This window comes from Chiloscyllium plagiosum, chromosome 6 (genome assembly GCF_004010195.1).
Source record: "Chiloscyllium plagiosum isolate BGI_BamShark_2017 chromosome 6, ASM401019v2, whole genome shotgun sequence".
NCBI lineage: Eukaryota > Metazoa > Chordata > Chondrichthyes > Orectolobiformes > Hemiscylliidae > Chiloscyllium > Chiloscyllium plagiosum.
In genome coordinates, this window is record NC_057715.1 from 23355525 (window position 1) to 23380889 (window position 25365).

Sequence of the window (25365 nt, forward strand, 5' to 3'; positions counted from 1 at the left end):
CAGTGAAGACGAAAAGATCATTGCCAACGGTACTGTAATCTCTTCCCTTGCTTCCCAGTGGATCCTAGGATAGATCCCATCCGGCCCAGGGGACTTGTCTATTTTCACACTCTGCAGTATTTCTAATACCTCTTCCATGTGAACGTCAATTTTTTCTAGTCTAGATGCAAGTATCTCTATATCTTCCTCGCCAACATTTTCATTTTCTATAGTGAACACTGTCGAAAAATACTTATTTAGTGCTTCCCCAACCTCCTCTGACTCCACACACAACTTCCCACTATTATGCTTGATTGGCCCTAATTTAACTCTTGTCTTTCTTTTCTGACATACCTATGGAAAGCCTTAGGGTTAACCCTGATCTTATCCGCCATTTAGTGCTTCCCCAACCTCCTCTGACTCCACACACAACTTCCCACTATTATGCTTGATTGGCCCTAATTTAACTCTTGTCTTTCTTTTATTCCTGACATACCTATGGAAAGCCTTAGGGTTAAGCCTGATCTTATCCACCAACAACTTCTCATGTCTCCTCCTGGCTCTTCTGAGCTCTCTTTTTAGATCTTTCCTGACTTCCTTGTAACCCTCAAGCGGCCTAACTGAGTTTTCACATTTTGTCCTAACATAAGCCTTCTTCTTCTTCTTGACCAGGATTCCACTTCCTTAGTAAACCATCTATAGTATTTGTACTGTAGTGATCCCAGTCAATATTTGGATAGTCAAAGTCCCCCATGACAATTACCCTGCCCCTCTCACTCCTATCAAGAATCATCTTTGCTATCCTTTCCTCTACATCTCTGGGACTATTCAGAGGCCTATCAAAAACTCCCAGCATGGTGACTTCTCCTTTCCTGTTTCTAACCTCAGCCCATACTACCTCAGTTAATGAGTCCTCAAACATCCTTTCTACAACTGTAATATTGTCCCTGATCAACAATGCCACACCTCCCCCTCTTTTACCATCTTCTCTGTTCTTACTGAAACATCTGAACCTGCAACAGCCATTCCTGTCCCTGCTCTATCCATGTCGGTAGGAAAAATATAGGCACATACTATTTTCAAAATGGGGAAAGACATCAGACATCAAAGACACTTAGGAGTTCTAATTCAGGATTTTCTTCAGGTTAATATACAGGTTCAGTTGGCAGTGAGGAAAGCAAATGCTAAATGCTAGCACTCATTTCAAGAGGGCTACAATTCAAGTGCAGAAATGGATCACTGAGGATGTATTTGGCTCTGATAAAGCCACATTTTGACTATTATGAGCAGCTTTGGGCTCCATATTGAAGGAAGGATGTGTTGGCCTTGAAGAGGATCCAGAGGAGGTTTACAAGAATGATATTGGGGATGAAGGGCTTGTCATATGAGGAGCAGTTGAAGATATAGGATCTGTACTTGATGGAGTTTATAAGGATGAGGAGAGATCTTATTAAGAGTGATAGAATACGGAGAGGCCTCGATAGAGTGGATGTGGATAAGATGTTTCCACTAATGGGCGAGACTAGAACCTGGGGCACAGCCTCAGAGTGAAGGGAGAGAGATGGGAAGGACTTTCTTCAGTTTGAGTGTGGTGAATCTGTGGAATTCACTGCTGCAGAAGGCTGTGAGGGCCAATCATTGAGTATAATTAAGATAGAGATAGATATGTTTTTGAAAAGTAAGGGGATTAAGGGTTACAGAGAGAAGGCAGGAGAATGGGGTTGGGAAATACATCAGCTACGATTGAATGGTGGAGCTGTCTCAGTGGGTTGAATGGCCTAATTCTGCTCCTATATCTTACAGTCTTATGAAGAGAAAATAGACCATTAATAATTCACCTTGACATCATAGCAACATTTGACTGAATGAGGCATCACATAGCCCTCAGCCCAAAGTATAAGTCATTTGTTAGATGTCAGCTGCAGGATTGCATATAGTCTGAGTAGCAAGGATCTGAATGCATTGGAGACAGTATAGGAGTAGTTTATAGAATTGGTTCCAGGGATGAGGAACTTCAGTTATGAGGATGGATTGAAGAAGTTTGGATTATTATCCTTGGAGGGAAGAACTCTTAAAGGAGATCTGTTAAAAGCGTTCAAGATAATGAATGGGGTAGATAGACTAGATAGGAAAAAAAACTGTTTCTAATTATAAAAGGAACAAGAACAAGAGGGTATAGATTTGAAGTTGCAAAAGAAGTAAATGGGAAGTGAGGAAAAACATTCTCACTCAGTGAGAAGTTAGGTTCTGGAATGCACTGCTGAAAAATGTAATGGAGGTAGGTTCAATTGAAGCATATAAGACGACATTGGATAATATTTAGATGTGAAAAGACATGGTGAAGCAGCAGGAGAATGACACTCGGGAATGATCGCCATTTAACAAGCCAATGCAGGCATGTTGGATCAAATGGTCTCCTTCTGCAGTTGTCGGGAAGGGTCACTGGACCTGAAACATTATCTCTGATTTCTCTGCACAGATACTGCCAGACCTGCTGAGCTTTTCCAGAAATTTCTGTTTTTGTTCCTTCTGTACCTCAGTTTGTCCAATCTCTTTGTAATGTAACTATTGGAATTACAGTTATAATTTTTGTGCATCTATGTTTTGGTCCCTCCAAAGTAGGGCCTCACAGCGCCAGAGACCCGGGTTCAATTCCTGCCTCAGGAGTTTACACGTTCTCCCCATGTCTGCGTGGTTTTCCTCCGGGTACTCCGGTTTCCTCCCACAGTCCAAAAAATGTGCAGGTTCGGTGAATTGGCCATGCTAAATTGCCCGTAGTGTTAGGTAAAGGGGTAAATGTAGGGGAATGGATCTGGGTGAGTTGTGCTTCAGCGGGTCGGTGTGAACATGTAGGGCCGAAGGGCTTGTTTCCACACTGTAAGTAAGTGAGTAAATCTATAGTTTCTAAAATGTGGCTCTCAAAACTGAACACCCAATTGCGGTCCAACCAGGACTTTATATTGATGTACCCTAACATTTTCCCCTTTGTATTCCTCATCCCTTCAGTATGAAGCCAACGTTCCATTATCCTTTTAGATTATTCTTTCCATTTGTCCACGGTTTCAACAAGCTATGCACATAGCTACTATAGTCTGTTTGGAATGCTGTTTTTGAATTTTCATTATTTGGAAACTTATCCAAATAGTGGCATGTTACAGTCTGCCAAGGGAGTTCAAGCCACTGCGGCAATTTGATGAATATTACAGATGAATATTGGAGACTCCTGTGTAGTTTCTATCTCCAGTTGACCAGAAATCTTTCCTACTTATCAGTTGTTGTTTCTGTCCATTGGAAACATTTGTAGATTGACACTCAATATACTTGGCCACATTCCGAATGCACCTTCCTTGGCCATTAAATCTTTGTCACAGAGTCATAGAGTCATAGAGATGTACAGCCCAGAAACAGACCCTTCGGCACAACTTGTTTAAAACCCAGAACTTCCAGATCAAAGGAAGAGATGCTATCCAGTACGTTACCAGATCTTCATAAAGGCTATTTATTCTATCTTTATTAAATTTTGTGGAATCTTGTTAGTCTTTCCCTCCCACTAATTTAGAGTATTGGTGATTGAGAGGTCACTCTTCAGAAAGGGGCAAAAAGACAGTTTCCACATGATCTGAAGGAATAGTTTTACAACAAAGAAATCATTTGCCAATTTGATATTGAATTACATAGATATTTAACAGTGAATATAACGGATTTAAATTAGAACAATATATTTATCTGATAGTTTGGTGATCATGATGGTTTCATCTAAGCCAATACATGCCTGTAAATACTTGTAATAACGTGCATCTCCTATGGAACTTATTAACAACGTCCAACAAGGCGTTATATTTATATAACATCTTTGATGTAAGAAAACATCTCTAGTGCCCATCAGAAGCATTATGTAGCAAAATAAGACATCAAGTTACATAAGGCAAACTGGATAGTCAAAAACGTAGGTTTTGTGGTGTGTCCTTAAAGTGGACAGAGAGAGATAAACAGCTTTAAAGATGCAATTTCATACCTCAGGGCAGATACAGCTGAAGTCATGCTCACCGATATGGAGAATGAAAATTCAGGATGCTGAAAAAGTCAAATTTTGATGACTAGAAATTCAGATGAGGAGAAATGCAGACTGTTACAGGGTCAAAGGAAATTATAGAGAAAGAATTCTAATTACAAATATGATTATGTGTTTCAGAAATAGGAAATAAACCTTCGTTGCTTAGTTGCTTTGTGACTATTTATATCTAAAAAAAAATCAAATCTGTGTATTATCTACCAAAGATATCTAATTCAAAATCCATCATGATACTAAAGTAAAAACAATGAGAATTGCACAGAATCTTGGAGTTTTATTTTGAAGAAGAATGAGGCCATTTTGGCTCCTTGTGTTTGAACCAGCTCTCTGGATGGCCAATTCTCTGAGTACAATTCTCCCACCATTTCCACATAACCCTGAACATTCTACCTTCTCATATAGCACTCTAATTCCCTTTTGAATAGTTTGATTGAATCTGTCTCCACTACATTCTAACATAGAACACTTCAAATCTTAATCACAACTTCTCCCAATTACTTTAAATCTGTGCCCTCTTGTTCTCTATCCTTTCATGACTGTGAACAGTATTGATACTTATTTAACTCAGTCAGATATTATTACATCATAATTTACGTAAGTGTGATATTACTTAATCAAAAATATGACAACATGGATCATCACTTGTTGCCAATAAAGTGTAAACATCAGAGTTATGATACAAGAAAGGAACATAATTCTGGAGACTCATGAAGAACTAGTTTTCATGTTATTTCCATGTAATTTCATTTAATACTCATCTTGTGCATTCAAATTGTTAGTTTTGTAACCTTAATTTTATTGCATTTTACTGCTTTGCATTCAATTTAGATGTTATCTATATATTTCTTCTTTGCAGAAATTATTCACATTTAATTTGATTTAGCATCCTTCTTTTTCATCTATTCACATTGTATTGTCTGTATATTCTTTAATAACTTCCTGGACACAGCATCATTTTTTATTTAATTTGGTTGAGATTTCATTTTTATAGTTTAGATAGGAGAATTTGACATTAACTCAATTTGATTTGATTCACTCCCTTTTATTATGTTCAGCTCCTTTATTGATTGTGATTATTTAATTTTCCACAAGCATTGAAGAAAAGCAGCAAAGAAAGATTCAGCTTCTCAGAAAACAGAGAGATCTCGCTCTGAATTGTGGTGTACATTGGGAAAAGTATAGTTTTCCAAAAATCATGGCACAAATTATGGCCACGGAACCTGATGGAAAATTGGTGGGTTTTTTTCTCTTCTATTTATTATTCTGCGTTCAACAAATCTATATGTGTAGACATAGACAGGAATATGTAAGACAGAAATGATTAAACATGGGGAAAGCTTGTAATAAAGATTTAACATAGTAGTCAAACAAAACTTGATCTTGGAATAAGCACCAAAATCCAGCGTCTGTCGTCCTCACTTTTGCCTACTAAAATTTGCATTTATATACCATCTTTGATGTAGTAAAACATTTAAATGTTCCTCACAAGGGTGTGTAACCTGACAAAATTTGACACTGAGTGTTATTTCTCTCAGTGACCAATCAAAATGGTGGATGTCAAAAGAACATTTGGAAAGAGGAGGAAGAAGTGCAATAACAGAGGTTCAGTTAAGTGATTCCAGAGCTTAAAGATTCAACAGTTGATGCCTAGGCCAGCAATAGTGGAGGGATTAAAATCTGCAAGAGACAGTTAGAGGAAAATAGAAATCTTGGCAAATAACAGGTATAGAGGAGATGATCATTATTGTCTCAGAGTTATTTCTATCCTTTGTTGCTAAGCTGGAGCATTTCTGAATTTGAAAAAAAAATCGGTGTTAGAGATTGATATACAATTTATAACTCTCAAGAAAAATATCTATATGCTATCTTACAGTTCGTGTCATCATTATGCCGCCCTAGTCTATTCAGCATTCAACACCAAAACAATTGCCCAGGTTAAATTGTTTATGATTAATCATGCAAATTTTATTGAGATTTCTGCAAGTATTCCTGCACAGTGACAAGATAATTAATATTTCCACATCTAGTATATTGAAATGACTGGGTATTTATTGGATTTGCAGATAACTCTGTTTTGTATTTCTCCGAAATGCAGTCCTGCAGAGGCTTGTGCTAGCAGTGATTTGCAAATGTACACAAAATCAGTCACCCCTGATAAGTGTGCAATTTCAGTTCTCCAGAAGTAAACAAATTCTAAAAGGCACATCCGATCTCCTCGTTTACTGTATCAACAAACAATGACGTAAACTTGAATTGCTAGCATTTGATGCTCATCCATTTAGAGATGTTTATTATTCACAGTGATATGCTATAAAGAAAACATGTCAATCTTGGAGAACAAATTGTTTAGATGCGCAGAAAAGACCTGTACTAACAAGACCTAAATTAAAATATGAAAACCGATGAAGCTCAAGAACCAGCATCATAACCCCATCTACTGCCTTCCTTGAGAAATTGCTGTTAAAACAATTGGTAATCTACTTTCACAATCCACTTTGGTAAGGCCAAATGTTACAGATTCCATTGTTTTTTTTTTAACCGGTCTGATAAATTATCTATGTCTACTAAAACAATCCTTTATTTTCATTTTGATTTGCAGAGAATGCCATATATCAGATTTTAAAGCATATATATGTTAATTAACCTGTTATAATACACCTTCAGGGCAAGTGCAACTTGAACCCAGACCTTCTGGCCCAGACATTACCACTGCACCACATTAGAGAGCAGAAGAAATTATAGCACAATTTTGTCTGGTGGAATCCATCAACCTTGTTGATGTTAGCCATTTACAAGAATTCTCAGTTTGGAATTGACATGCGAAGATGGTCAGAGTCTAAATTTAAACTCCTGCATGATTAGGATGTGCTTTGGTCATAGGGTGGGGGAGGGGAGAAAAGATATAAATTAACCTTTACTGTTCAGCTTGTGGCTAAATAGTTCTACTGTTTTTAGGAACGAATATTTTTTTCCATCGAACATTGTGTATACAACCCTGGATGGTGTCCTCCTGAAATCAGTTTAAATTCATGAATTTATCACTGATTTCAATTTATGCCCAATTAGGAATACATTTTAATTTTAATTGGGATCATAATTGAGAAGTCTTTTGAGTGACTGTCAGTGTGCAGATGGCTTTGATGGTGTGGAACAGTGAACTTGTCAGATGCCATTGAAAAATCAGCAATTTCTTGCTTTTATTTATCTCCGAAGATTTTTCACAATTTTACCATCATGCAGCGATCCCGTAAATAAACTACACTGATCAATGAAGAGTTACTTCTCCTGCTCTATGTCTCAAGACATAGGGATCATGATAAAAGTAAACTTTTTATCTTCACAATCACTGTTCAGTGGTCAATGCTATCATGGAAAGACAGTTTGCTCATCACATAAAGCAAACTGATAGAAGGGCCATGGGTTAATTCATTCATCTGCATCGCATTGATATGCTTGTAATTGAATAGCTACTTTGGTTAAAAGTGATATCATTAAGAATGTCAGAAATAAACTGAAATCCATTATTCAGGATTAACTGTGATAATCAACATATTTACATATGCGTATTTTTCATTCTTTTTCCTTTCAGGTTTTAGTGTCACTCCAGACAATTTAACATCAATTTAGAGGATGGTAAAGTAAGCACGGAAATTATGTCGTGCAATATTTTATAAATATGGAGATTTTGCATCAAATTAAAGTAAACCCTATCTTCTTTTACATTAAATTAATCATTGCAGATTTTTTTTTCATTCACAGGATGTGGGTGTCACTGCTAAGACCAGGAGTCATTGCCCATCCCTAAGAGTCAGACACATTGCTGTGTGGTCTGGAGTCACAGGAAAGGATGCCAGTTCCCTTCCCAAAAGGACATGAGTAAACCATGTGGGACTTTCCTGAAAATTGACCATGGTTTTATGGTCATCAGTAGATTTTTAATTCCAATTTCTTTTTGACTTGAATTGAATTTCACTATCTGTCATGGTGAGATTAAAACCCAGACATTATCCTGGTCTCCAGATTAATAATCGAGTAATGATACCACTAACCCATCAGCTTCCCAGCACTGAATTTTATCATAATTCGAGTGCTAATCTTAGACAGGTTCCTAGTTGTGGTCAGTCTAGAAACTACAATTCTATACCAAATAGCACAGAGGTGTGGGTAGTGGACATGGGACTCTCAAAGACAGAAATCCTCCAATTTTGGAATCAGTGGAAATTATGCATTGCTCAATCTTCTTGTGGGATTTGAGTATTTTGTATCTTTCCTGCATTGTTGAAGGAAAGTTAATCAAGGGTTAAGGAAATAAGGCAGCAAAGTATAGTTGAGGATTCAGATCAGCTATGGCTTCATTGAATGATTAAGAAGATTCAATAGGTCACGCACCTGTTTCTGCACCTACGTCTTATGTTCTTAACTGAGACAAAATAGATTGATCTCCATGTCGATGAAAACAAAATAAATATTTCATTTATAAATATTCTTTCTTGACTGTTCTTTTAGGGGTTCATCATAAGCAGAATTTTTTTAATATGATAATGGCCATCCAGATCACTTCCTAAATGCCATTTAAAGTATACTTAATCAACATGTTCAGATATGTTATAATCGACTTCCACAGCAGATCAAACTTGAACCAAGCCCTTCTGGCCTAAGTGTAGCGGGGTATCATAGTGCCTCTACAAGAGGAAGATGCACCCATGATAGGACTTGAGCCTGCAATCTCTGGTTTAGGAAACCGACCTTATCCATTCAGCAGTTTTACACTGTGAACTCATTGATCCTGTCTTAATGAGTGCCAATGCATTCAGAACGAACTAATAGTATGAAAACTATTAGTTCTTATTATCCTTATAAAGACTGGAAACACACAGTCATGGTGATTGCCAGATTGCTCTGTGACATAATGGTTGGTACTTATCTGTTTTACCTAAAATGCCTCAAGCGTTGTATTTTAATTACAGCTGGATTATTCATGAAACCTTGTCAATTCTGTTTCAAATCTCAGTGTGTTCACAATACTAGCAATGTGCAGTGATACGATTTCGAAGTCAGTTTGAGGCAATTATTTTCATTCTGAATTTATTTTTAAAAACTTGTTCATTTAGGTCCAAGCCAGATATTAAGTCGCAAAACAAATCACCTTTCTTCATGGATAGAATTTATCAAATTCAAATTATAACTCCTTCTACATACCAATCTCACCTTCCCCTTTATTTCTCCCCAATTAATTAATCTGAATTCAATAAAACTCTGGAATTAAGAATGAACTAGCTTAATGACAACTATGTAGCCATTGCTACTTGTTATAAAAACCTGAGAGGTTCACTAAAGTTCTTTAGAGAGGAAAGCTACCTCCCTATTTGGTTCAGCCAGTCTGGCTATGTGATTCGAGATTCATCCAGCCCCCACCCATAGTTTAAATACATCAGCTTTGATGTTAAACGGACTAGGTCATGAGTGAATTGTGAAATAACTCCACAGAGGTAGGTATCCCATCACCAAGTCAGCCTTTAATTACACGTGGAGAATCATTGACACTGATCCAACTCCCTCAGGGCCAGCTGTCAGAGTGAACAGGATGCCTGACAGTCCTGTTCTTATCTGTCAGCCAGAGATCTCTGATTGGGCCCGTTAATCTGGTCCAATCAAGGAACTTATATTCTATGAGGTCTACCTGTCTAATCTCATTATAATCATTACGTCCCTTCCCCTCTGAGTCCGAGGACATCGCTCAGCTCTTTATTTTTGTAGCTTCTCTGGGGGTGTTTTAGCACTGGGTCAGGTTGTTCCAACTCTGCCTTGACACAATGGCATGTAATAGACAATAGTTCGCCTCTTGCACCCGGAGCATCTTGAAAGAAATTAATTCTCTTCTGGCACGAAAGGTGTCAAGGCAGTAACTTTCACCATGCCTATCTCTGATTCTAAGGTATCTTCAAATGCTTGACAGAGATGCAAAACCCATGGGTTCTGCGAACCTTTCTAACTATGCTGAGGGGGCCGGGTACATTTGAAAATTGGTAGCTTTCATATAGTCCACGAGCTTGTACAGGACCATCGCACCTACCCAAACATCACTGGACCTGACCTGGTGTCGACCATGCCTCTTACCCATGCTGGCCATTCTTTTGGTTCCTACACCAAACTTATTCCTTGAAGTAAACTGTCTTTCTCACTTAGCAGAGTCTTGCATCTGGCACTATCATTACGAATGCTGTTTCATTCTCCCTTCCAACTTCCAGAAGATCAGATTTACGCTGGTCCAGCATTCTCCCCATTAGCAACTCTGCTGGAACTATCCCTGTAGTTGCATGAGGGGTGGTCGTATAATCAAGTAGAAACCAGGGCAGATCGGTATCGAGTGAAGCTGTAGGCTGTTTCTTTAAGCCTGCCCACAAAAGTTTGGACTGCTCTCTCTGCCAGACTATTAGATGATAGATGGTATGGAGCTGTCCTTAAATGTTGAATACCACTTGACTTTTGGAAATACTTGAATTCCATGCTGATAAATGATGGCCCTTTATCTGTGACTAACAATTCCATGAGTCTGTACTGCAAAAGGTGCATGCGGTTTTTCTACTCTCAACTCCGTATTTGACAAATTAACTGTATGCATGCCCAACCACTTTGAGTGGTGTCCACAATGACTATGAACATTGAGCCCATGAAAGGACCTGCATAGTCGAAGTGTAACCAAGTCCAGGAGTAACCCAGCCATTCCCACGACTGTTGAGGAGCTGATGGTGGTAATTTCTATCCTAGGTGGCACTCTGGGCACTGTCCCACCAATGCGACTATGTCTGTATCCAGTTCTGGCCACCAGACATAACTTCATGCCAACCAGGTTGACTCTGGTGGAGTTCAGCTGATATATGACAGCAACCTTTGTTTGGGACAATCACTCTTGCTCCCCATAATGATATGCCAACATCTACTATGATTTGGTCTCTCCAGATCCAAAAAGGTTTCAATTCTGGTTGTGACGGACCTTTTGGCTTCCCCCAAGACCACTAGTTGTTTCAGTTTTGCCAGGACCGCATCTTTCTGCATCCAAAGTCTGACATTGCCAATTGTGGCTGGAAGTGTGCCCAGAATATTTAAAACCATTATAGACTCTTCCAGTGACAGTGCCACCAACGGTGTATCTACCAGCAGGAGCCAGCTCAATGCATCCGCATTTGTTACTTGGCCTTTCGGATGGTGTTCCAACTTGTAATTACACACACTTAGTCTTCGAACCCACCGCTGAATTCAGCTTGAAGCTATGGGCAGCACTACATTGTGCTCTTTAAGTAGATCTAGCAGGGGTTTTCAGTCCATTATTATTACAAATAAACGTCCTTCAAAGTATTGATAGAACTGCCTGACTCCAAAAATTGGCTCACAAACCTTTCTTCTCTATCTGAGCATACTTATGCTCTGCATTAGTCAAAGTCCTGGATGCATATGCTATTGGGCGTTCTTCTCTATTGGAGACAAAAAAAACCTGAAGATGCTGGAATCCAAAATAGACAAGCAGGAGGCTGCAAGACCACAGCAAGCCAGACAGCACCAGGAGGTGGAAAAGTCGACACTTTAGGTATGATCCTTCTTCCACCACCTTTGAGCTAATATTACCCTGATACCATACAGGGAGGCATTGCATGTCACTACCAGATCTCACTTGGGATCACGATGTGCCAACATCATAGCTGTTTCTTCACCTTCCTGAAAGCTATGGCTTGGCAACTCAACCATTTCCAAGGCTGACCCTTACAAGAGTTGATGCAAAGGTGCTGGGATGGAGGCCAGGTTATGAATGAACTTTCTGTAAAAATTTACCAGTCCTAAGTTCCAGTATGGTGATGGAGGCCGGGGCACGTTTGATCATTCTCACTTTATTTTCCAATGGGTGTAATCTGGTCTTGTGGACTCTGTAGACCAAGTAGATTATTTGAGTTGCCTGAAACACATATTTTTCCCTTCAAAAACGTATGTCCACCTGAGTGAAACATCTAAGCACCATATCCAAGTTCTTTAAGTGCTCCTTGTTGGTCTTCCCTGTTATTGCATATCATCAAGATAAATGGCAACTTGGGTTAGACCTTGTAAAATGTTCTCCTTCATCCACTGAAAAATACCACAGGCTGGTGACACCTTAAAATGGCAGTCTTATATATTGGTACTGACCTTTATGGGTACTAATTACTGCAGATTTCTAGAAATCCTCATCTAACCACAATTGTAAGTATGCGTGTCTCATGTCTTGCTTCGCGATGGATAGCTCCCTGGCCAGCTTTGTATATAAATCTTTTGTGTAAGGGATTAGTCATTTATCCATATGTGGTACGCCATTTGTTTAAAATCCTCATAAAGGCGGAACACCCATTGGGTTTCACATTCGGAACAACTGGTGCTGCTCAGTCCGCAAACTGGACTGTTTTGACGATTCCTTTATTTTCCAGCCTCCTGATTTCTACCTCTACTTTTGGCCATAAGGCAAATGGCACTGGGTGAGCCCAGCAGAATTGTGGAATTGCTCCATGGTCAACATGCAAGGTGACCTTGGCTCATTTGATAGTCCCTAGACCTTCCTGAAAAACATCCAGGTGTTCAATTAGGACTTCATTCAGACATCACTTTCTAATCAAACATTTGAGCCAGTCAAGGTGGAGCTTTCTCAATTTTGCCCCAGCACTCTTGATCCCAAACCTTTAACTGCTACTCATAAGAGACAAGAACTGAGGTTGTACTCTTAATCTGTAAAGGGTCCCTGGTATAAGTTCTCAGTCTAGCCAAGACCATGTACATTGTACAGAGCAAATTTTATTGAAGACTGGTTCTGCGATCACTGAAACAGCTGGCATGTATAGAACTCCATTAGAACCACTTGACCATTTAACCAGATGTTTATTCTGATTTGGATGTTGCTAAATAATTTAACTGTTCCAAACCAGACATAGGTGGACTTTCTAGAGTGTGCACTCTTCTGGATACAGGCCTATGTTCTCTTACACAATTTAGGTCTATGGGACTCTTTTGCTGTTTCGAGCCTGGATATTAGCAGCAGCAACAATGGCTTGCTGACACAGATCCTGAAGAAAATGTTAACCATTTGGCCAAGGCTTGGCTTTGTTTTGGGGTTTTGCTGTGGGCTGACTTAGAGTCCCTCTGTTCAAGATGTGCCCTGAGTGAGCCTATGCAACACTCAAGTGGTGTTTCCCAAGCTCAGTCGGACTGGACAGTGTGTCCACTTCCATTGGAATACCCTGAAACTCATAGGCTCCACATGTCACATTTTCCAGTTGTAGTTCCTTTTTCAAGCCCAGTTGGGCTGCAGCTAATTGGTGCTTTTGCATGGTTACATCATTAATCCCACATACCAAATGGTCTCTCAGCATCTTTTTCAGGGTTAAACCAAAATCACATGCCCCTGCCTGTCATCTTAACTAGTCAAAAATCCTGGTATAGATTCCCCTGGTTCTCAAATTGCTGTGTAAAAGTGTCTCAGAATAAGAGGAGCCTCGGAGTCATAATATTCCTTAACCATATCCATTAACCCTTGAAAGATTTTAGTATCTAATGCTGCAGGGAAAGTTTGGCTCCGAATAAATGTAAAAGCAGCAGGTCCACAAGCTGTCATTGCTTTTCAGCTGTTCCAATGTCATTTGCCCAGAAGAGCTAATGCATTCTTTCCATATACTCGGCCCTGTTTTCAAAGGCAGAATCAAATGAGTCGAGCTTCCCAAATAGCAGCATGATGCTAGAAATGTTTACCTGAACTCAAAGACGACTATTGCAAAGAACTCCACAGAGGCCGGTATCCCGTCACCAAGTCACCCTTTATTTATCTTTTATATTCAGCCAACCCATTCAGAGCCAGCTCTCAGAGTGAACAGCAAGTCTGACAGTCCTCTTCTTATCTGTTGGCCAGGGCTCCTTGATTGAAACCACATTAACAGCCCCAGTCAGGGAAATCATATTCTAAAATGTCCACCTGGCTGACCTTGTAACAATCACTATAAATTTGAATCAGTAACCGTGCTTAGAAATTGTTAATTTTATCATGATAATCCTCAAAAAATGAGGAGTTTGTATACAGAGAAGAAACAGACCTGGTTGGGTATTTAAGCTAGTTGTGCACTCAGGCTAGGCCTGCTGCTGGTTATGAAGCATTGGAACTGAGCACTTGATGTAAAATGCTACTTTTAAGAAATCTTGAGTGCAAATAAAACATTAAATACGTTGAATTCAGAAAAAATGCACACTCAAGTTTCAGGCCTTAGGTGACCTAGAAAATAGAGGGCTAATACTTTTTTAGTGATGCTTTACATTCCAATCTTCCAGTTGGCTGTTTGTATGTGGCAGTGTTCAGCATAATTTTGGTTGTAAAGACAAGTAAATGGTGTCTGTTGGCCAAGGAAAACAAAGAAAAGAAAGGTTAGCTAAACTTTCATTAGCCTCTGAAATATAGGCAGTAGTAGGCACTTTCGGTACACAATAAATTTCACCAGTATTTCAAAGAAAAACCCATGCAAGGGGCAATCTGACACATGTTCACTCAGAGAATGCAATGTGGATGATCATTTTCTTTGGACAAAATCCATTCAAAAAAGAGGTCCACTGGGATAAAGTCCCCCATGTCAAGAAAATGTTAGAAAGAACCAAGAATTCTAAAATCAAGTGATTGACACAAGTCACAGTGGTCAAAGTGATACATGAAAAGGGGTTATTGTTCGAAGCAATTATTGGAGATTCTTGAAAACAGATGTTTGGTGGCTTAAGGAGTTTTAAGAACATGAAAAAGTCACCTTTTTTTTGTTTGGACCACTTTTTGATTAAACATGTCCTTTTTATTTCAAAAAAGAGTGGGGAATACTTAATTGTATTGTATAGAGTATGAACACAAATTGTTACTGATTTGCTGTAATTTTTTTTCTTGCTTTGTTTATTGGATATTGTAGTTGCTGGCTAGGCTAGTATTTATTGTCCGGGGGCAGTTAAGAGTCAACTGTATTCTTAGCTGGGTGGCTGGTTTGTACTGTGGAACGATGTCAGAAGTGTGGGTTCAATTTCTGCACCAACTGAGGTTACCAGGAAGAACCCACCTTTTCAATCATTCCCCTCGCCTCAGGTGTGGAGACCCTCAGGTTAAATGAGAGTGCCATCTTATGGTCTGCTAGGATAATGGCAACTGCACAAGCCTGACTTCCAATCTTATATTCACTCCTGATTTTATTTATTACACATCACTCAAATCCCATAGAATGTCCTCTCTGGAAATTACCAATGTACTTCATAAAGCTGACTGCCACTTTCTCTCAGCGATACCAGTTAAAACATTGAAGGCTCTGCTTCACGATGAATGCAACTTACTTTCAGCAAGAAATTGAAGTGCCAAACCCTTCCTGCATCAATTCATAAATATATTTGTTTAATTTTCTTTCTAAATGATCCACTGTTTTTAGATGCTTGTAAAAAATATTCCTTTTGAATCTTTCAATGTAGAGCAACATAGTTTCTTTTTAAATGACTTATATTCCCAGGAATATGTTGTTAAGGCAACTGAGAAGATCTTCAAGGTCATGTGGCCTGCAGTAGAGGATTCACTCTACCATCCAAATCAGATTTCTCCTCAAAAGTCTGAGTCACTCGTATGGCCTCAGTCTTATGTATCTGATCAAGAGGCAGTTTTACTCTGCAAGGGTCCTTATGTGACAAATGGCGAATAATGTGGGAAAATGTGAAGTTGTTTACCTTAGCAAGAAGAATTAAAAAGCAGAATATGGTGCCAGTACTTCACAAACAATAACCCTCCTATCTCATTCTAGACAACTACACGAAACTATGGCCAGAGTTCCTTTCACAATTTTGTGATCATTTCATTTGGCCATGTTCACTATCAGGTGCAATTCCAGAACTTCTATTGCATTTTCTGACTTTTCACATCTTTGCCTCATTTTGCCAACGGGAATATTTTACTTCTTGTGCATTAGTTTGTACACCTAGCCAATGTTTATATAGGTTTGTGGATTTCTCTATTCACCTTACAATGGTGGCATTTGTCCATCCGGTAGCCTCTTCTGGCATATAAATTACTCCAGTGCCAATCTTTGTCATCCGTGTAATTGCCCAACTTATGTCTATGCAAAATGCATGGTGCTTCATCACTTCCTATGACTTGTTCCAACTCTATAAATGTGTAATCAGTGCAAATTAACCTGACAGTTTGATTGTCATGCTTTCATATTACTGCTTTCCAGTCCTACCAAAAAAATTGGTATCCTCTTCTTTGATAATGCACAATGTCCCTTTGATTATCTTTATATTCTGATGTCTTTATATTGTGCAATAAGCATTGCTAAATTTTCTCTGAAACCTCATCCTTAACGAATGTGTTTCTCTCTGCATTCAGGGCATTCAAGTATTCAGAAAAAGTGAAACTTATCATAAACCCTTCCAAGGGAGAAAGTGAGTACTGCAGATGCTGGAGATCAGAGTCGAGAGTGTGGTGCTGGAAAAGCACAGCAGGTCAGGCAACAGCTGAAAAGCAGGAAAATCAATGTTTCAGGCATAAATCCTTCTTGATGAAGGGCTTATGCCCGAAACATTGATTCTCCTACTCCTCAGATGCTGCCTGACCTGATATGCTTTTCCAGCACCACATTCTCAACTATAAACCCTTCCAAGCTGGGGGAATGATCAGTTATTATCAAGTGAATTATTGGATTTCTACCAAAAATTATTGAAGTGGACTGTAGTTCCCAAGCACTTGCAGTCAACTGTTTGCATGGATATCCCATGCCAGGGTATATGTTAATTTACAATTTGGTTGATCTGTTAAGATTTTATGAAACGTCTCACCTAATACCAAGTGATTTCTTTCACACACTACATTACTTATGAGGCTTTCCCCTGCTATGTTCATTATCACAATGTTCATATTTTCATGTCTAGCCCTAAATTCATTGTTGATTCACTAATCTCTATTGTTAGAAATTTAGCCCATGCAACAGTCCAGTCCAGTTCTCCTCCATTTTTTTCATTACCTCATCCACTATTACTCTTTTCTTTTTATTGTATGTAATTGTAAGCTGACCAAATTGAGTTGTCATGCCTACAAAGAGCAAGATTGTTTTGTTGTTTTTCTTGTCCCATACCTCCAAGTCCATTGCTCAAACTTTGTTAAAGTCTCTTGCCAATGGAAGACTCATAATGGGACATGAAGACATTATTCTATATCTATCTTTATTGCCTTTGATGAGTGAATTAGTCATCCCTTACTTCTGCAATCTTTAGTAGATTTTGAACTGGAGGAAAGGTGGACAGGTAACCATTCTGTTACCAATGTCAATTTGGATTCATAACAGTTTGTGAGATGGAAACTAAGACATCTTTTCTAAATGGATAGTTTATGAATTGCTCAGTCTTACCTCTCTTTCCACATACAGTCCAACTTGTTTCTACTTAATAACTACAATGTCAATTAATTAACCAATTAAGCCCAATCACCTACTACACTTCTTGTTCTCTAAAAGCAAAACTAACGTCATGTATCTCATTCTAATATTGGAAATTACTGTTGAAAATTGCACACGTTTTTCTTTGCTTTGCTGTCACTCCATCACTTAATTTAACTTGTGATTAACACTAACTCATTTAGTTTGTGATTAATACCAGCATTAACTGTTATGATTGATGCATAATGGTGTAAATAATGCACTGTTCCCAGTAATGTGACTGGTATTAAGTTGGTCCACAACCGTGGATCTCAAAGGGCAAAGGTTTGCATTAGATTGTCCAGTAATTGGATTATCCTTCTTTATTTGAGCTGCTCCTACATTAAAATGGTAACAATTGTTTGCATCTTTCATGATAAAATCAGAGTAAAATGCCTAACAAGGGTTAAATGAGGAGGAAAAAAGACCTAAATTGAAGATGATAAATAAAACATCTGCAAGGCTTTCTATTGATGCTATTTTGTTTATTGCATTAGCCATCATAAAATTGCATATATAGTATTATCCATTATATTTTGGAATCACTGCATGGAACAGATACAGAAAGGTTCCCACTAAAATTGCATATCTGTGTATAATAAATGTAAGTTAAGAAATTTAACTTTAAATTCAAAATGTGCAGTGAATTAATTATATCCTTTGTTTTCCGATGTGCTGTTATTCTATATAATTGATATACCATTCATTGTAGGATTAGAAATGGATTACATTGCAACCCTGACATCAATACAGTGGATCAAATGTCATCTTTTTTGCTGCAAATATTTCATGTTTCCACGTTTTCTTTAAATCCTTCCATCTCACTATGCAGAGCTACTGTGTTGCAAAATACTTTTAGTACTTCAGATTAAATGGAAAATATTTCAAGAAGGTTGCTATTCATTATCTGTGAAATTATTAATGGAAACAAAGGTCTTAATCAGTTACAGGATATCAGGAATGTTAAAGATTAGAGGAGATAATTGGGTCTTAGCTGTCACAACATTGATGGAAAAGCTTTCTGTTATTCTATTTCAATGGGGAAATGCATACTACAGGTGTTAATATTTCCCTGTAATACTAGTCTTGCCTCAGGCAGTGCTGTGACAGAGATTATAACAACAACTGTCAGCTAATTTTGGCTGCTAACAGAACAGCCAAATCTTTCCAGTCTCACAAACGTAGACTGGGTTGTAGGACTGAGAGCAAAATCAGGAAAAATCTCATTTGGGTAGTCATCAAATTAATTCAATCACCGAGTACTCCTGCTAGATATACGGTCAGATTAGCACCTACTTGCTTAGTAATAGTTAGCTAACTGCGGTTAATGAATTTCCTATACAGGTGTCCTTAAGCCACCCTCGCCCTCCTTCAGATGCATTCATGCTAGTGAGCCAAAAGCAACAGTTGCTAGCATCCTGTGGAGTGGCTCTCCCCTCCTCAATGATCGCTTGGCAGTTGTTGATACACTTACTTTGAAGAATTTAATAAATCTTTGCAGGGTATCTACTTCTTAAGGGAAGCTCATAGAACCCCCACCCTCACCTCCATTGACAATGCCCACCCCTCACAGTTGAGTTACTGATAATTCACAACCTCTGGTGCCCAAAATGGCTAACCCACAAGGCTTGACAAGTGTCCCTAATCTGACAGAGCTGAAGAAGCTCTGTATCCACCTCAGTAAAATTGTGTAAATGTGTGTGACTTGGACATTATCTAAAATAGAACCCACATGTAGTCCTGACAATAATGTGCTGAGGTGTCAACCACCAGTGGTTGTTGCTTAAAGTGTTGCAACCAATCCTCTTTATAATATTGAGTGTAAGGGCCTGTCTAATTACCAGCAGTAGAAGATAAATCATTGTTGAATCTTAATGAGGAGAGACACTGGTCATATACAACAATACGCAGTTTATTGCATGATAGCATTAAGTAATAGCTACATCGACTAGTTAGACAAATTACACAACTATCAAGAGCCAGAAATGACATATCTGTCTCCACTGGAGTCTCTTGCTGGATTCTTTCTCCACACAAAAATTCTGTGGCATCATCAGATTGAATGGATTTTAATACAGCTTTAACTCTGAGGTCTGAGAATCAATGAACATGAGAATATTTCACTTAACAGTACAGGTCGTTCTGCTATAACGCTCAATTCGTTAATGCTAATTCGCTGTAATGTGATAGACGAATTGGGGAGATGGTTTCTATAGTGCAAACTTTTAAAGCGTAAATTGGTAATAATGTGATTCTAATCCCATTCGTCTTAATGGTGCTGCTATTACACAATTTTCTTAGAACACAGGATTGCACAAGAATGGAGCATTTTAGCAGAACTGATTGTATTTAAAACAGACATAGAATTTCCTCAAGGTCTTTCTTCTGCTCTGATTCCAAACATTTGGGGAAAGTCATAATTTACACGCAGAAGCTTTTCTGTTGCATTGACAGTGAGGTTACTGACAATAAACTGCTTGACTCAGAATTTCTTAAAATCTCACAGTATAACAAAGAAAGACATGATGCAAGTCGTCAGTGCAAAAGTTTGAAGTAATTTCCTGAAATCAGGTTCAAGACAGTAAACATACTTCTGTATAATTTGTCTGAAATCTCTCGATAGTTTTGACTTGCACTTCCACCCCAATGAAGAACAAGCAAGCTTTATAATAAATGAATTTGGGAACTGTGAAGATAATCAAACTTTATGGACGTTTTCGCTACTACAAGTAGTTTGGGGAGCTCAGTGAATCATTGAGACGAAGCATTGTAAAATATAGGCTTGCAATCTTAGCCTCATATATTACCTTAGGTAGAATAAAGTTATTAGGGCTTTCATCTGCTTTGGGATGTTTGAAGTGTGTAAATCCCAATGACAGATGTTGTTACCAAAGCTCCTTGAAGTAAACAAAATATCTTTGCTGAGGAGAATTTATCTGTACTAATGAGCAAGGTTGAAAATGAAAACCAAGAGAACTATGGATGCTGTAATTCAGAAACAAAAACAGAAATTACTGGAAAAGCTCAGTATTGTTCTGAGGAAGGGTCATTCGACCTGAAACCCTAACTCTGATTTCTCTCCACAGATGCTGCCAGAACTGCTGAGCTTTCCTCATATTTTCTGAAAATGACTTCTGCTGTCACTTGAATGTTGTGGGGAAATGCTGAACCTATGATTCAAAAAATATCAAATTCCTGGATACTCTGAAGACTTGCTCAAACTTTGGCCTGAACTTTAGCAGAGAGCTGCAGTCCTTGCAGGGGCCCTCCCACAAAAATGGAGACTTTTGGAGAGTTTGCAGCTTGGAAGAATCGTCCAACAGAATCTTCAATTTCCTGGGCAGTCCCTTTGGAGTTTGCTACAACGCGAAGTCTTCGGGCTCCCCAAGTGCAATTCCTATCGGTACTTGCGTAACAAAATTCTGGGAATCTTCAGTCTCTTTTATCATTACTCTGCACAGTCTCCCTTTAGTTATTTTTAACAAAACTGTTCAGACACATGTCAAGAAGAAATGGAACGTGAACCTAGACCCTCTAAACCCAAGAATTGAAAAGAGTAGTACCGGAAAAGCACAGCCAGTCATGCCGCATCAGAGAGCAGGAGAGTCGACATTTTGAGCATAAGCTCTTGATCAGGAATGAGGGGGTGCCCAAGGGGGATGAGAGATAAATGGGAAGGGGGTGGGGCTGGGTGGGAAAATGTATCTGGGAATGTGATAGGTAGATATAGGTGGGGGGTGTTGTTGATAGGTTGGAGAGGAGGGTGGAGCAGATAGGTGGGAAGGGAGATGGATAAGTAGGACAGTTCAAGAGGGCAGTGCTGAGTTAGATGGTTGGATTTGGGATAAGGTGGTGGTGGGACATTGTTTGGTGCATGTGTCTAGAGATGCCCCACTGCCCTGCGGCCGAACATTTCAACTACCCCTTCCACTCTGCCAAGGACACACAAGTCCTTGGCCTCCTCCACCACCAAACTCTAGCTATCCGGCGCCTGAAGGAAGAACGCCTCATCTTTCGCCTTGGGACCCTCCAATCACATGGGATCAATGTTGATTTCACCAGATTCTTCATCTCCCCTCCCCCACCTTATCCCTGATCCAACCCTCTAACACTGCACTGCCTTCTTGAACTGTCTTACTTATTCATCCTCCTTCCCATCTATCCACTCCACCATCCTCTCTGACCTATCACCATCACCCCCCACCTTCATCTACCTATCGCTTCCCAGCTATCTTCCCCCCCAGCCCATCCCCCTTCCCATTCCTGGTGAAGAGCTTAAGCTTGAAATATTGACTCTCCTGCTCCTTGGATGCTACCTGACCTGCTGTGCTTTTCTAGTGCCACACTTTGCATCTCTGATCTCCAGCATTTGCATAGAGAAACTACCAATATGCCACAAGAGTACTGATGCTGCAAATAAATCAGTTAAGCCAATGTAAACCATTTAATCTAGCTAATAAGCTGAATATCTTCCTTAATAGATAGTTTCTAATGAACCTGTTCAAAGATGTTATGAACTCTCTGGAGCAGGTGGGATGTAAACCTGGACCTTCTGGTTCAGAGGTAAGGAGGCTACAAAAAGGACCGCCTATAAATGTTCTAGTATTTAATTAAACAATGGCCTTCAACAGCGTATCTTAATAATTTAATCAACATAAAGTTAACAATCATTTGGTTATCGTCAATGTTTTGTCTGTAATAGCTGTATGTGAATAAGCTGAGTTGTGCTTCTACATATCTGACATGATAAAGTGTATTTCAAAAGTACAAAGTATGTTCTGAAGTACGTTAGACTACATTGAATCTAGTAGTACATTAAAGTAGTACTAGATTCAATGTGCTACTTCAATCTAGTACATTGAAGGAAACTCCATCCCTTCAATGTATTAGATTAAGTCATTAAATGACTAAAGTTCAGCTGGGAAGTGGTACAGGGTCAGCATTAATATGAGATAATGAGGACTGAAGTTGTTGGAAAAGTCAGAGTCAATAAAGGTGGCACTGGAAAAGCACAGGTCAGGCAGCATCTGAGTAGCAGGAGAATCAACGTTTCGGGAATAAGCCCTTCATCAGGAATTCCTGAACCATCGACTCTCCTGCTCCTTAGATGATGCCTGACCTGCTGTTCTTTTCCAATGCCACCCTTTTTGGCTCAGCATTAATATGAGCCTACAAACTGGCCAGGTCGAAATATGCTGGCAATTATCATACAGGACTGAAGCAGATTTCTGACCTTCAGTTATTCAAAGAATTGAACAAAACATGGGAAGTCTTGTGGTGTAGTTTTAGTGCCTCTACCTCTAATCTAGGCAGCCTGGGTTAGAGTCTCACCTGCTCCAGAGTTGTCTCACAGCACCTCTGAACAGATTGAATCAGGAATACCTACAAAAAAAACCAGACAATACATTAAGAGAAGAGGCAACATGGAATGAGGTTTGGAAGTTAGAAGAACCCCTTTCACACAGAAATTTAATAGAATGGGATTGGCTTTGTTTACCAGGCTGTTGCAGACCTTCCTTCTGCCTTTTTGTTTCTACCGGTATATGCATTGAGTAACTCAAGGTGCAAGTTCCAAGATTTGAAAGCTAAATTATTACTTTGAATATGGCTCTTCGACAAACCTTATGAAGCTCTCCTGAATTACAGCTGTCATACACTGGATAATAAGCCATTTGAAGTTTGTTTTGCTGGTTACCTATGAGATAGCATTGAATGAATTTCAATTCGTACCGTGTTAAATCTCCTTTTCTGTCGGTTTATGAGAAACTATGTTGTAGCTGACTGTTTGAAAAACACTTCAGAGACATTCAGAGATGTTGCCAATATCAATATTACAAATAACTTGAAAACCCCAGAGCAGCAGATGAAAACCTAACTGTTGCTTGGATTTGTTGTATTTGGGACTGTAATCATCAATAGAAGGCTGCTGCCAAATCCTAGCCCATGAAAAAATCAGGTGTATTTTAAACAGGTTTATTGCAGCAAAACTAATTTAAGAAAGAAAAGAGGAACTACTTTGCCGTAACTTTCCTTGCTAAAGGGGGAAAAAAATCTTTGAAAAGAGTAGAAGAGTTCATTGTGCTGACTGATACCAGTGGAAATAAAGGTCATCAAATGCTTATTTTACAGCAGGGAATGCAAAATCACTGTCACATTATTAGCAAGCCAGGCAGTTGACATTTACCAATGACCTTTAAATGGGATGAATATTGAATATACACACTGAAATTATAAAATTGTAACTTGATGCTGAAAGAATAACAAGTCATTAAGTACTTGCACATGAGAGTGTGTGTGTGGCGAGGGCGAGTGCAAAGGATGAAGGTAGACAATACAATTATTTTTCATAATTTTACCTGAATTGTCTGCCTATTTATCTATTTACCATAGGATGGTAATTCAATTCAACAGCATTTCTAAGTTCAAATTTGTCCTTCAATTCAAAACAACAATTTTTGTTGACTGGTGTCTTATACAGATTTATCAAGATTTAATCAGTGAAAGAAATGACTGTTGTATTGACATTATATGATTTCAAAGATCAAAGATTGCATTATATGTCACAAAAATCATGTTGTGATCATTCTATTTGTTACATAACTAAAGGTATTCCTATTTGCGTGCATCGACTGAGACATGATCTAACTAATCAGGACTGACTTCGTGATCATTAAGTACATCAATAGGTATATGGATCATTCAACTAACAATATTTAATTAGATGATGCAAAGAAAATAAAGCTTAATTTCAATTTATTTCATGTCAGAATGAGGATATCCTTTGTTGCAGGATGCACTATTGCACAATATGATTGTTATATCAAATATTACATTGAACGATATTACATTGCTACTATTCTCAAAAAACATGATGGACAGAATAGCCTCTTAACCACTGTAAATTTACAGTGTTTCTAATTTTCTATGATTCTTAACATCACAACATATAGCACCACTTTACTGCTGATTATGTCCAATAGTTCTGATTAATCAAGAAATAATTAAGCCATAAGATTGATAGGAAAATCCTATCCAATTATCTATAAGCTTCTAAACTGCAAATCTCCAATTTGGTGCCAGGAAAATGATAGTTATGACAAAGATTTGAGGAATAGCAGTTCTTTTTTTAAAAAACAAAGAAGGCAATTTTATTTTATTCATTCATAGTGTGTGGGAAACTGCACGAACAAGGCCAGAACTTATTGCCCCTCCCTAATTGTTCTTAAACTGAATGGCTTGTTAACCATTTCATAGGGCAATTAAGAGTCAAGCACATTACTGTGATTCTAGAGTCACCTGTAGGCCTGGAACTGCTAAGGACAGCAGATTTCCTTCCCTAAAAGACATGAGTGAATTGTTTAGATTTTGTCAACAATCAATATTGGTTACATGATGACTAGGAGAAAGTGAGGACTGCAGATGCTGGAGATCAAAGCTGAAAATGTGTTGCTGGAAAAGCGCAGCAGGTCAAGCAGCATCCAAGGAGCAGGAGAATCGACGTTTCAGCATGAAGTTTCCTGAAGAAGGGCTCATGCCCGAAACATCGATTCTCCTGCTCCTTGGATGCTGCCTGACCTGCTGCGCTTTTCCAGCAACACATTTTCAGTACATGGTGACTAGCTTTGTAATGGAGTTTGAAACTCAAATTCTGTCACAATGGGATTTGAACCCATATTCACAATTAATCTGAGACTCTGGATTAACAGTGAATTCCCACTGTGCTACTGCTTTTCCACATTAAAAAGGTAATGGATTTTTTAAAAAAAATATGAGGTGTTCTAAAAAGCTTTTCTTCTGGAAAGACTATTTCTTCTGGCTTGAGATCAGTAC